The following is a 14,285-nucleotide window of genomic DNA, read 5'->3' as shown; positions in this document are numbered from 1 at the left end:
TGGCCAAAACCGTTTGTTGGGCTGTTAAAAGCCAGCAGTACATTACCAGCTCTAAGCCTTATCTTTTTACACATGCTCACATAATGCCTGAGATCAAGACGGGTCCTCTACAATGTGCCATTAATTTCATCTTTCAGGCCTCCTTATCAAAATATTTTGTTCCAGCTTCCATCAAAATACTTCAGTAACCTTGGAATCTGTCAAAACATTTGGGTATTTTGGAGTTTACCTGACGGCAAATGATTCCTTCTGAAATCACTGCCTGAAATATTCTCCCCATCACAGATTAAAGGGCTGCATGCTTTAAACAAAGGTGTACTTGAGTGAGTAGAGCTGGGCTGAACTCTGTCTTGAACCGTGACATTACTGAAAGCACGAGCCTTTGACTTGCCGTAGTCAAGCCAAAATGGGCCGGGAGGAAATGTGACTAAGCAATGTTTAACCTCTGACCTGTCTATCTGTCTGCCTCTTTCCCTCCCTGTCTGTCTCTTTCTCTAGGAAACCTTGTCAGCAAATACGTATCAGCACGTCACAGATATGTAAACAAACAACTACAGTGTTGCCGTCACGATTGCTATTATTAGTCATTTAGTCTAAGCACTGTCTTTTATATCTGTTGCAGGATTAATTTTAAAGTGACGTTAAAATTGACAGCATGCAATTAAAATTTACCTTATTTTGGCAGTAGAGGATTTTATTTTGGTATGTATTTGGCCTGTGCATTTTACAGTTCGTAATTTTATTTCCTGATATAATGTTAATAAATAAACCTAGCTGAAAAACCCAAATCTGCTTTGTGCTTTAAAATATACTAATAGCCACTATGTAATTTTTATTCTTGATTATATCACAAATATCAAAATTACAGTAAAATTACATGCATTATCCAAACACAATGTTTTTTCATCATGCGCACTATTTTATTTTACTAGATTTAGTTTTTCAGTTACAAAGTCTTTGCAATGTTCTTAAAGATGCACTATATAAATTAAGATGCACTTTTTACTACTTTTTGACTTTAAAAAACATGCATTATCCTGATAAAATAAATATATTTTTTCATCGTGCACACTTTTTTATACTCCATTTTGTTTTTAGTTACAATTACAAACACTTGTTCAATGTTCTTAAGGATGCACTGAATATTTTTTTTCTCATTTAAATAAGTTTTATGCATGTATATCTGGATCCCCCCCGCCCCCCCAAAAAAAATATTCAACTCTCTCTCTCTCTCAACTTGCTCTGCCTTTTCTTTTTTAGACAATGTGACCACTCTAATTTTTCAGGACCACTTTTCATGGTCCAGTTGAGTCCCAGTGGATAAAGCTAAATCCCACCATTTAACTTCATCCATCAGGACTCGACTGGACCATGATTGTTCATTTATTACTCTGTTTGACTGAAATATTGCCCAAGTAAAAAAGGTTGTGAATGCCATTTCATGTAGTTCTAGTTTTATATGTTTTCAAATGCTGCTGACCAAAGTGTAAAATGTGTGAAAAGAATAAACATAAACTAATTTGAACACTATATCTCACCACATACTGTTTCTCATTTATTATCCCTTTTTTTTTCTTAAATATGTATTATTGTAGAAGTAAAACGGGTGTATTCATGTAGTTCTACTTACATATGTCTTCAAATGCTACTGACCAAAGTGTGCAACTAATGAGAAGAATGAACTAATTTGATGAAACAGGCATCATTGTATTTAACGCGCATTCAATATTTCACTCCGCACAGGTTCTGCGCGTGTATCTGGGATGTTTGAGCAGCTGGTCTCTCTTAACGGAGAGAGATTTTCTCACAGGGTCTCTCTCCTGAGGAAACACCTCTGCCGCATGTAAGATGACCACACATCTAGCACAAACCAAATGCTTTCGTCCCACCACCCATCTGTTTGCTGAAATTTCCCCATTCTTGAACGGACGCCAGTGCAGCCATAGTTTGGCTTTGTGCGAACCTGTTTGTTTGGGCCGTATACCCAGCAAAGCTTCTTCTGTCACAGAGCCGTCACTGTCTGTCCCTCTGCTCAACCTGGGGAGATTCCTCAGGGATGGAATAATCACAGGTGAGGCTGCAGCCTGACAGTGAAGTGAAATAACCCTATATTGTATAAACATTACATCACTGCTTCTATAAGTTGGGTCTGGCAGTGGTCCACATTTTATAAGCTTTTGTGTGCTTGAGAAAAAGGGAAGTGGATTTTACTTCAATGTCCATTTCCTCCCACAAACCACAAATGCTAGATAGACAAGCAATAGAGTGCTGCAGGGATGAAATCTTTTTGTTGGCCAAAATCCAGAAATGAGCATTTTAGCACTTCTGGTTCCATTGCCCCGAAATCAATTATTTTATTTTTTTTAATGGGTTTTTGGTTAAATTCCTGAAATAAGTTCTGTGGTGAACACAAGCTCAACATATTTTACATTATATTCCACAACATAAATACAGTAACACACCCTTGTGGTTTTTTTTTTTTAAGCTTTTGTCTCGAGTCTGAAAGGCGGTTGCTAACAAGTGTTGCTAATAAGTGTCTAAATGGGACTACAGAGGTTTTTTGAGGACAACAGGTAAACACATTCACAACCCCACTGTGTTTATAATCAAGCTCTTGCAAACTATTGTGACTTAGACTTTAAAGAAAAATGTTTTTAAATGAAGACTAAAGGAGTTAGAAGCTTCACAGTGGTGACCTTGAAGTCATGCAACCGAGGTGTAGTTTGTTTATAGTCGACATTTAGCTTTTTTACTTCTGGTAAGAAACCACCCTAAACACCCTAGAAACCTCATGCAGTGCCACAAAAACCACTCAAAACAATGTAGTAACTGAATAGCAAAACACGAGTATCATACCAGTGACACATGCAAATTCTTTAATGTTGGTAATATTGTGCATTAGTATTAAACTAAGCCGTGCTAGCCGTGCATCATCCTGCTTATACCATGGTCATTTGCCAGCATTTACAAGTTAAAGCTGTGTTATGTTATATTTGACCGACAGGGTAAAACTGACAGTTATTTTCATCAGTTATGGCTCGTTAGCTCTAGTATTCTGTCACTTCAAATCAGACACAGATAGTGTGGTAAGATCACATTTATTTAAATTAAAGAATTATAGCATTTATTCGAATTAATTATTGATCGAGAGAGTGAGAAAGAGATGACAGCTGTGTGTGTGAATTACCTGCATCTGTGCATTTCTCTTTCTACAGAATGATGTTGTGAATTTAGTTACTTAAATTCCTTTTTCTTTAGTTACTTACTTACGATTTTACCTCCTTGTTACTGAGGATTATAATGTAACGATCCAGTATCTAAGCTATTTTATTAATAAAAATCACAGGGCAGTGTTGAAAACAAGTTTCTGTGCTCCTGAAAGTTTCTGTGTGCGCGCAGAGTGAACTCTGATCTCTCTCTCTCTCTCTCTCTCTCTCTCTGTGTGTGTGAGAGTGATGTGTATATGTGTGTGTGTGTGAGCGTCAATTAAAGCAGCGCATTAAACGCATTAATGGGCCAATTTCAGTGTTGGCATACAACGATGATGGTTTTTTTGTGGGTGGAGACATCTGGTGACAGAAAAGTACAGTTATAAAGTAGCAATCTATGGAAGCCATGGAATTAAAGAATAAAAAAATGCTTTAAGTTTATATTTCAAAATTCTGACTTTTTTCTTGCAATTCTGAGATTATGTCTCAAAATTCTGAAAAGAAAAATCAGCTTGTCATTCTCTCTTTTCCCCTCTGATCAGAATCATGAGTTTATAACCCACACTTCTGGCTTTTTTCTTTAGAATTGACAAACTCACAATTGTTGAGTCAAATTGAGCTGTAAAGTCCAAACTAGGATATATAAACTTGCATTTGAACAACAACAAAAAGTCAGAATTGTGAGATAAAATAGGTAAATGTTATATAAAATAGTTCATGCTGTAACTATAGGGCTAATACAATATGTCCCCTGTGAACTGCATATGTGAATATTATGTAGACCTATTTTTTAAATCAAATTTATGAGTTAAAATTAGGGTAATTAGCAGGTTTCATCCATAGTCTGTCTGTTTAAACATCTGTGTTTAGTTTCAAATGGTGTCCGAAGTCCCAACAATATTTTTTTTCTTTTATTCCATGGATTTTACCTGTTTCCCTTCACTTGTTACCAGTGTTTTTCTGCCAACACAATGTGCGCACAGCTGCAAGTGACATAACTGCGACATCTGCTCCAAATTGGTCTATATCCACCTTTTTCCTCAGAAACCGATGACCGCCACAATGATGGATTCTCACTTCCGTTTGGGTGCGCTCATTTTTCTGGTCTCCATAGAAATCAATGTTAAAACAGGGTAAAAAAAAAAAAGATCAACAAAATGAATTAAACTGAAACTTTTTCAATATAACTAAATGTAAAAATGTGCACATGGTTAAGCTGTGCTGTTGTTGGCTGCCACAGTAACAGCAATAAACTTAAGGAATTCCTGTAATATAATTTTGTGTACCAGCAAATCTATCCGTGTCCGGCAGTGAAGAAAATAAGCAAGGCTTGCTGCGCTTGTGTTAAAATACTGTGTGTAAATTAATAAAATTATGTGTTAAAATAATGTGTGCTCATATCATTTTGTGGACTAAATCCTGCAAACTTCACCCCGATCCGGAGCGAATTGCCAATTGCGACACTTTAAAGTGATGAAACTATGGTGCCATGTGGTTTTTGAAACCATTATCATAGGTTTAACGCTATATTATCGACTTGGAAAATGTTTGAGTAGAAACACCAGAGACCAGAAATGTAAAGCATCGTTCCAGTAGGGTGAGACTTCCACATTCTGGTAAAAGGTGGATGATTCACTGACTTCACCAAGTCAGTGATTAAACTGACTTGGAACTACCTGTGCATTAAATGGTTTTAATGCATACTTGCCAGCCAATCAGAATCACCAAGGTCTGTCGGAATACTCGATTCTGATTGGCTGGAAGTAACTGCACTCTAAAAAAAGATGGTTCTTTAAAGGTCCATTACATGTTATATTTAGAACCATAGCATCCTGAAGAACCCTTTTATGCTGAAATGGTTCTTTGTGTTAGAGTTTAGTGTTCTTTATTCCCGCCCTTTTGTTTTTCAAATCTGTAACTGTCAAAGCACCTCATGACTGATTTTCTGGAGTTCAGTGATACAACTACACAGACTGTCAACACACTCTCAATGGGTAAATGAGTTCATTCTAAAATTTAAATACAAATTTAAGTTTCAAATTTTATCTGGTTTCCAAACAAACATGTTCTTTTCTCTTTTTAGTTTTTTGGTCACATGTAAGTGTGAGCAGCTCTTTTAAGCTGAGGATACTTCTCTCCTCTTCTCCACTAAGTAGGTAACAGAGATATTGAATTTATAATCCATACTGTTGGAATTATTTTAATTATTACTTGGTTTTATGAAGCTATCCCATGACTTTATATCACTTTTTTTTTCTTTTAAGATTGTGAAGGGCTCACACGCTGTCCATTTTTTGCTACTTTTGGCCTTCGTGAACATAATTGTTTTTACATAAACAAATGGACACACTGTAATTCTAAACTCAGTTGTGTATTTCAGATGCATCACATCCCACATCCTCATCATCTGCAGAGAAACTGTCACTCAGTCACACCATAATGATGGACTTAAAGGCATATGAAGATATTTCACTGGAACTTGGTCTTCATCACATCTATTTTTTGTTTTTATTTTGTTTTACTTCTTTGTGTATTTATTCATGTTCATTGTCAATTGTCATTTTTTGACATTCATTTTTTGTACATTTTTTATGTATTCAGCTAATAACTGTTGTTAAGAGCACATTTTTGCTACAATATTACGTCAATAAAAAAAGTACCCAATCCACACAACATAGTTTTAATGTAAAACCCTAACAGGCTACACGTTTATATACACAGACTGTCAACACATTCAACAGGTGAATCATTTCTTTCTTAAAATGTCTATAATTTAATAATTGGAACTGGTTTCCTACCAATGTCTTTTTGTCTCTTTTTAGTTTAACAGAATATGAAAGTGTGAAAGTTAAAGATACTTATCTCCTCTTCACCACCAAGTACGTAACAAAGATAGAATTTATGTGAGATGATGATGATTATTATTATGCATAAACATACCCAGGCACAGCTATCCCGTGACTTTATATCACTTTTTCCTTGTAACATATTACTTTTCAGCATGGTTCATTATGGAACCCTATAAAAAGGGTTCTGCTATTGTTACAAGCTGAAGAACCCTTTTCTGGTACTGTTTAGAACCATTTTTCTTAAGACTGTGGGTCAAAAGTAATCCGTTTGAAGCTCACAGAAAGGTGATTCACTCTTTCTTTATCACGTAACATTTCCTTATTTTGACTCGCTATGATATCCAAACCCAGCAAAATTTCACTTATTTTGTCTCCTTAACAATAAAAGCGGATGAAAGCGGTCTTTTTTCCCCGAAGGACAGGGTAAAGTCTGAGACAGAGAGACAGATTGTTCAGAACGATACGGCCCTCAGACCGCAGCTGAGAAATGGTGAGTTTTTGTTTATGGAGTGTGCGTGAATATATTCCAGACTTTATTAAATTGTGAACTCAGTGGGAAGGAGAGAGGGCCGAATAGCACTTTGGAACAAAAGGCCTCAAGTTTCATGTTATGTCTTGGTTACAAATGACACAGCTTAACCCAGGATAGGAGACAAAGGCATAAATTGAATCTGGCCCCAAACCACATACTCCTTAAGTGAAGGAAGGACATATCTGCAACACTTCTCTGACACCGTGAAGTGATACTCTTTTATATTGTTATGGTTAGACTGACGCCCCAAGCCAAGGAATGGCAGAAAATGGATTTCCACCCTTCAACTTTTCCAGCTTTATCCAACAGATTTCTCAACAATGAGGAGATCATTCCTGAGTCATCCGAGCTTCAGTGAGTCTGCAACAGGCGCGTGAATGTTTTGGAATGTGCATCATAATGAAAAGGCATCAATATCCCGAGTTCGTTGGTGCGATTTAACGTTGTTTTCCGTGCCAAGAAAAGAGCCATCAAACACAGACGACTCCTGCTTCTTTTGTTATTCAACTCATTAATAATTCTGTTATACCTCTGATCTCCTATTGATATTAAATATATTCCCAGATGTTTTTCTTGTCAGTTCTACCACTCCTGTCTTGAACATCTTTGCTATTGTTTAACTTATGAGCAGGAAAACCTGCAGCCTTTAATAGGCTAAAGAAAACACAGGTTTGTCATCAATCACTGCAGTGCGGCTACACGACAAAGCAACACCTACAAATTGGCTTTGAATTGCTAAATAGTGAAATCAGTGTTTCAGGGCAGGACGGCATTTTTATTTTTTTCGTGCTGGAATGAATCACTAAAATGTGACATTCATCTTTTTGATGAGTTTTGCTTTGATTAATGAGTGTCTGAGAGTGGAAAGTCCCTATCAAGCATCGGGAAGAGGGCAGGCGTTTAGTACACAGCGCTCGTCAGAAATCAAAAGTCTTCCCGAGAACAGCTTGCATGATTTATTTATTTTTATTATTATTATTTTTTCTACTTGTGCTGATGTTGTCAGCATGCCACCCAAATGCTCTTTCTCGTTCTTAGCTTACAAGATGTCACATTTTGGTTGTCTACTTTTTTTTTTCTTTTTTTTTTTTTAAATACCAACACCTGTGTAGGGAAAGTGTAAACCTTTGTTTCAGTTCTGTTATATGACAAATGTATTTTTAAAATGCAAATATTCCTCTCAGCTAATGAGGTTATAAAAGATGCATGTAAAATTGATTTTAAAAATTATCAAAATTATTAAAAAAATTATTGACATTTTTTTATGTTCACATTTATATTAACGTATATAGTAATAATAATAATAATTATTATTATTACATTTAAGAAATGTGTAGTAAACGTTAGGATAAAAAATTCAAAACATAAATTGTTAATATATGTGACCCTGGACCACAAAACCAGTCATAAGTAGCGCAGGTATATTTGTAGCAATAGCCAACAATACATTGTGTGGTTCAAAATTATCCATTTTTCTTTCATGCCAAAACTCATTTGGATATTAAGTAAAGATCATGTTCCATGAAGATATTTTGTAAATTTCCTACCGTAAATATATCAAAACTTAATTTTTTATTATTTTTTTATATGCGTTGCTAAGGACTTCATTTGGACAACTTTAAAGGTGATTTTCTCAATATTCATTTGTATTTATTTGTTTTATTTTTTGGCACCCTCAGATTACAGATTTTCAAATAGTTGTATCTCGGACAAATATTGTCCTATCCTGAAAATTGACCCTTATGACTGGTTTTGTGGTCCAGGGTCACATATATCGTTTTTTATCCTGATTTTTGTAATCCTGTCAATTAAAGAGAACATCTATTTGTGCTTTCTTAAAACTATTTCTGAATTATATGCATGTAGGATTTTTAATGTTTACATCGGATGTGCAGATACTAATTATTTTTATTTTATTTTATTATTTATTTATTTTAATTTTTTTTGCAAGACAGAAAAGCCATTTCCAGCTTGTTTGAGGAAGCATGAATTAGAACTGTATTCAGTCCTCCTGATGAGGGACTTCCTAAATACCATCACAGATTTCACTTCACGACTAAGATACCTCGATAATCCTGACAGGCGTTGTGAAACGCTGCAGTATGAATGATAAAGATCGGAATTTCATTGTTTGTTATTGTTTTAGCTGATTCATCCTGAAATTGACTGTTCCCGGTCCAGGGCCAAGCGCTGTCATGCAAACCTCTGCTCTAATAATTTCAGAACATGTGGTAGGATGATATTTGCACAGCAACACCTGTAGGTACTTCCCCAGACTATAAAACACAAGAATGCTACTCTACCTTCACGTCGAGCGTTTGAGTGATGGCACACGATGTGAGTTTTTTACAGGACAGAGATTAGTGTATATCTGCTCAAGGCTGCTTTATCGGCGCTCAAGTGAAGCTTCTTTTTGATTGAAGTTCCTTGATGGACAGATAAAGCCCTCAGCAGCACAAAGTGCCTGAATGCTATCTGTCTCCACGAGACCTGCTGAAGTCCAGCTCAATTTGACATTCAATTTAATCCTTTTGTGTTGAGGCTATGATCATTTTCGTTGCTCATGCTTTTGCAAATGATGCATTTAACTGTAAATCTGTATAAAGTTCACATTGATGAAATATAACACAGATAACATTAAATAAATATTTTTCGTCAGGTTACATATTATTTACAACTTAAAGCCCAGGACGTCTCTACTTAACTGTCTGTCTCATATGGTTGTGGCTAGAATAGATACATCTATGGCTGGAAGTAATGCAAAATCTCAGCCTACATTGTTACAAAGTCCTTTGAACCAAAATCTCTTAAAATCCCGCCGGATCTACAGGAAAAAATGAAACGTACAGTGAAGAAGACAACTGGTGAACTAGATTTTGCAAGACTTTCATCACTTCCGGTCGTAGTTTTATTCCTTCTAGCCACAACTGTCTCATGCACTTCCGCCATATTTGTAATTCTTTTAATAGCTTGTCCTTCTTTTAACACATTGGGGTTCAGTTTAGAACAACAAACACTAATTTATGTAAACACAGAGGATGGTAAACACTAGCTATTTACTGCATAACTAAATTAAAGGGATAGCTCACCCAAAAATGAAAATTCTGTCATTAATTACTCGCCCTCATGTTGTTCCAAACCCATAAGACCTTCATTCATCATCGGAACACAAATTAAGATATTTTAATTAGATAGAACGACATGAGGGCAAGTAATTAATGACAGAATTTCCATTTGGGTGAACTATCCCTTTAAAAGAAAATCCAACTAGTGAGGCACAAAGAAACACAAGAGCAATTCAACAGGTTCACATTAACCTGACTTTTATTTTGGAATATTAGACATTTTGTCCTGTCTGTTTACCATCCTCTGTGTTTACATCAATTTTGCATCATAGCATTTTAAAATATTTTGGCAAAGCTGCATACCTATAGCATGTATCTCAAAAGATGTGTTTTAAAAATGACTTTTATATATGCTACTTACTTCTTTTATCAACTTTTTCCCTCACCTCTAAATAGCTGTGCTTTTGCTGTGTCCCAGTCTTTTTTCTTTTTTTTTTTTTTTTGCTTGCTCATTGTCATGCACTGCATGCAATGATGTTTTTTCATATTTAGTATGCTGACATAGACATACACTTAAAATTAAATTTAAGTTAATTTTGTTCAAAAAAATGAATTGTTTCAATAGACTTGCTTAAATTCATTGTTTGGAGTAGTTCATTGATTTTTCAAAATTAAATGTTAAAAGTTAAAACAAAGATTAATAAAGTATGTTGTACAAGAAAATACTATTTCAGTCTTCTACATCAAAATTTCACGTTTAATTCATTGTGTTACTTGCTGTTTCTTTGTAATTATTTGTGAAATTTACTAGCAATTTCTGAGTGAAAATAGTTTCAAATTAAATCCTTCACTATTTTTATTTTTTATTTTTTTCAGTGTAGACCACAACCACTGTAAGGGTGGTCTGCCATGTTTCTGTCTGTCTGCTTGAGTTCCTCCTACAGTTAAGAGTCTGTTTTCACTCTCAAACTCTCTCTCTCTCTCTCTCTCTTTCTCTCTCTCTCTCAACCTCTCCGCTCACACACTCAGTCAACTCTATAACCTGTTCAGTCTTCTCTGTAACCCAATCCAGCATTTAAAACAAAAAGGTAGACACTCTTCAACAAGGAAAGGTCCTTTATCGCCTTCCCAAGAGGTTTTGAATATCAGCCTGTGCAGATAGCATCTCTCCCTGGCTATTCGAGTGTGTCATGGCCTCTTTCATTTGATCTTTATTTACATCTGCCATTGTGTGGCCTAAGCCATTAAACGAGAAGCCGTTCTGAATGGATGAGAAGTTCGGGATAATGCCTCCGCACTCCATTCAGTTTCCTTCATTAGCAAGCTGTCCGTCCGTAGTGACGGATGATAGAAAAGGCAAAAAGACGAAGGGGGGTAGAAAGACAAATGGAGACCCAAAAGAGATTCACTGTAATGCAAGCGAATGCTTCACCTCATAGGATTCCATTCAAATCAAGACTTGAAAGCAAAGTCAAGCTCGGTTTCCTACAGACACAAAGAGAGAAAGAGAGATAGCAAGTCTCCATATGGTGATGCATGATGGGGCCAGTTCACTAAATGCTTACTAACCACCTTAGTCATTCACTAACCACCTTAATCCAGCTGTAGATCCTACACTGAAATCAATTCGGTGCAGGATTTCATTTGAAACAGATTTCACTCCGAAATGACATGATAAATAATTACAAAGAAACTGCAAGAAACACATTGAAATAAACGTTTACATTTTGAAGTAGAAAGACTGAAATAGTATTGCAATAGCAATATGTGCATTCTTATTATATTCTTATAACTTATATTCAGAATCATTATTTATTTCAGCACAAACATGCTTCCTTGCTACTTAAATTAGGTTTATTCACAAAAGTCATCATTAATTGCCTCATGCGATAAAGTAAGCAATCTTGCCTCCTGTGCAAAGCAGGCAGTTCAAATTTGAATTCATATAGAGCTTTGTGTGCATTTTCTGTTTATTATGAGTAATTCATTATGTGACGATTCATGAGACATTGTGAAATAACAATGTCAAATGTATTTTTACACTACCATTAAAAATGACTACCAGTCAAAGTTTGGAATAAGAATTTTGTTGTTGTTTTATTTTATTTTATTTTTTTTATGTTTTTGTCTCATTTATGCGATCAAAAATATAAAGAAACTCGAGAAACATTTACTGTTGTTATTATTATTATCAATGTTGAAAATTATCAATGTTTTAGCTTTTTAATATTTTTGTGGAAACTGATACTTTTTCCTGAATTCTTCGATGAATAGACACTTCAACAGTTATCTGAAATACAAATGCAATATTACAATGTCACCATATTAGAATGATTTCTGAAGGATCATGTGACACGACTAATGTAATGATGCTGAAAATTCAGCTTTGCATCACAGAAAAAAAAGTACAGAGTTGTTTTTATTTTATATATATTTAAATAAAAAAATTCACAATATTATTGTTTTTACAGTATTTTTTAATAAAATAAATGCAGCCTTAAAAAATTATTTCAGAAACAATTTTAAAAATCTTAATTATTCCAATCTTTTAACCAGTGTGAGGTGTTTTCCCTACAGTGTAAGTTGACCGAAGTACAATAACACAAAACCTAAAATAATCAAAAGGAGTAGGCTATGCACTATTATGTTTGCATCATTGCCTCATTTGCATAATTCCTTTACTGAATTGAGTTCTAAAACAATGCAAATTCTGCATGCAAATAAATACTATCAACAGGCACAATTCATTCTCAGTGAATTCCCCTGTGTGTTAGTTTGTCTGTTTTAATGCGTTTGTGTGTGCGTGTGTGTGTGTGTGTGTGTGTGTGTGTGTGAGCACACGCTCATGCTGGCCTTTCTACAAATTGCGCAGGGTGTGGGAATTTCCCTCCTGTAGTGATCTGTCAATCAGAGTGTGTGTTTGTGTGCATGTGCACTTTTGTGTGACTCTATTTATTTGTGTGTGTTTTCTCTCTGTACAGTTCCTCTGTCAGCCTCCTGATGTTGGTTGTTGTGTTAGTGATCATTCATGGCTAATCCTGCTTCTTTCCCTCCCAGGTTGATGTGTGATGTTGGTTAAAGGTAAAGCAAGCTAGTGGGGAGACGTATGAGAGATTTCAGGCCTCCAGGGCAAAGACAAACAAGAGTTCACAAGTTTAGATGTTCATATAATCTAAAGGATGAGGGGTAGACAGGACTGTCTGCAAAGGAAGAACTCAATCCTGAGACTCAATTCAAGCTCTAAATTGCTCACCTTAATGTCATTTTGGAAACAAAATGAAAACTTGAAGTGAAGGAAGAACTATTGAAAGAAGAGAGATATACAACTATTTGTATATTATGGTTTGCATGCTTTTGTGAGGTCAGTTCATACCGAGTTTGATCTGGTTACTTGTTAGGACTGTAAAACTGTGTCAAATGGGTTTAGTAGAGTGTTGATAGTAGATGTGTTTCACTGTTTGTTGAGCTTAAATGTCCAAAATGTATTGCATAAGAATTATTGCATTATCTTCATGCATGATTTGTTGATCTTAAATGTTTTATTATATTTGTTGATCTTTGTACTACAGTGGTTTTGTGATGCAACATCAACAAAACTATTGTAAATAAAATAGCTTTAGCTTTTTATTTAATTAGTATTCTTTGTTAATATTAACAAAAATACAATTGTTGTTTGTTAATTCACAAGTGCATTCATGTTAACAAATACAAATTTTGATTGTATTGTAAATATTGTATTTGTAAATGTTGAAATTAAGATGAATAAATGGTTTTACTAAGATTAATAAATGGTTTAGAAGTAAAAGTTCATGTTCACCAATGTTAATAAATGAAAGTATTGATCTAGTTCATATTTCCCAGCTGAGCACCAACTTAACTAAAACAAACAAACAAACAAACAAATAAATAAATAAAATGTGAAATAATTATGAGTTTGAAATTATGCAGTGGGAGCATAGTTACAAACCTCTTAAATTTCCAACAAAATATAACATTAAATTAAATTAACATTAAAACGAATCTTTCTGTAGTGTCATTGTTTTCATATTTGCATAATGTTTGAAAGGTCCTTGTCTTAAAAACAGAAAGAAACAGCACCTTCCGAACTCACGTAGTCACATCACGTATCCAATGCAACTTAAAAATGCGCAAACCAAAGTTTGATACACTGCTATAAAAACACTAGTAGCTATATTTACATGCACCCAAAGAATCTGTAAGTAGTCAAATTGATCATTCAGTCAAATTGAAAAGCCTTCATGTAAACACCTCAGTCAGACCAACTGAGGTTGATCCAAATTAAATTTTCATTGGCCTGAACATGGGGCACTTTAACAGGATATGTTTGAAAAACATAAACGCACAAGTAAATAAAAATATGAATCAGATCTGATTCATTTGGCGTAATGAAAATTAGTGCATGTAAACATAGCTGTTGTATAAATCAATACTGTGTAGATTCAGTGCACTGGAACTTGTTCTAGGTTCATTCAGGTGAGCTTCTGCATTGCTGAAGGAACTGGTGGTGTTTTGTGTGTGGAGTTAGCTGTGAGCGAGGGGTGGGGACGTCGAGCCCCCCGGTTTCACTGCAGACGGCACATTCCAGGCTCAGCTTTGATAAGACACAGGG

At 35.1% G+C, this 14,285-nt stretch overlaps 1 long non-coding RNA gene across 1 annotated transcript; it reads left to right on the top strand.

Moving 5' to 3' along the window:
• The first annotated feature begins 1,516 nt into the window (after positions 1-1,516).
• On the top strand, positions 1,517-5,860 carry LOC131553574 (uncharacterized). Its single transcript, XR_009274213.1, has 3 exons — positions 1,517-2,071; positions 5,137-5,361; positions 5,590-5,860. It is a non-coding gene; the product is annotated as an uncharacterized LOC131553574 (long non-coding RNA).
• The last annotated feature ends 8,425 nt before the right edge of the window (positions 5,861-14,285 follow it).

This window comes from Onychostoma macrolepis, chromosome 14 (genome assembly GCF_012432095.1).
Source record: "Onychostoma macrolepis isolate SWU-2019 chromosome 14, ASM1243209v1, whole genome shotgun sequence".
NCBI lineage: Eukaryota > Metazoa > Chordata > Actinopteri > Cypriniformes > Cyprinidae > Onychostoma > Onychostoma macrolepis.
This window is presented reverse-complemented; position numbering and strand designations above follow the sequence as displayed.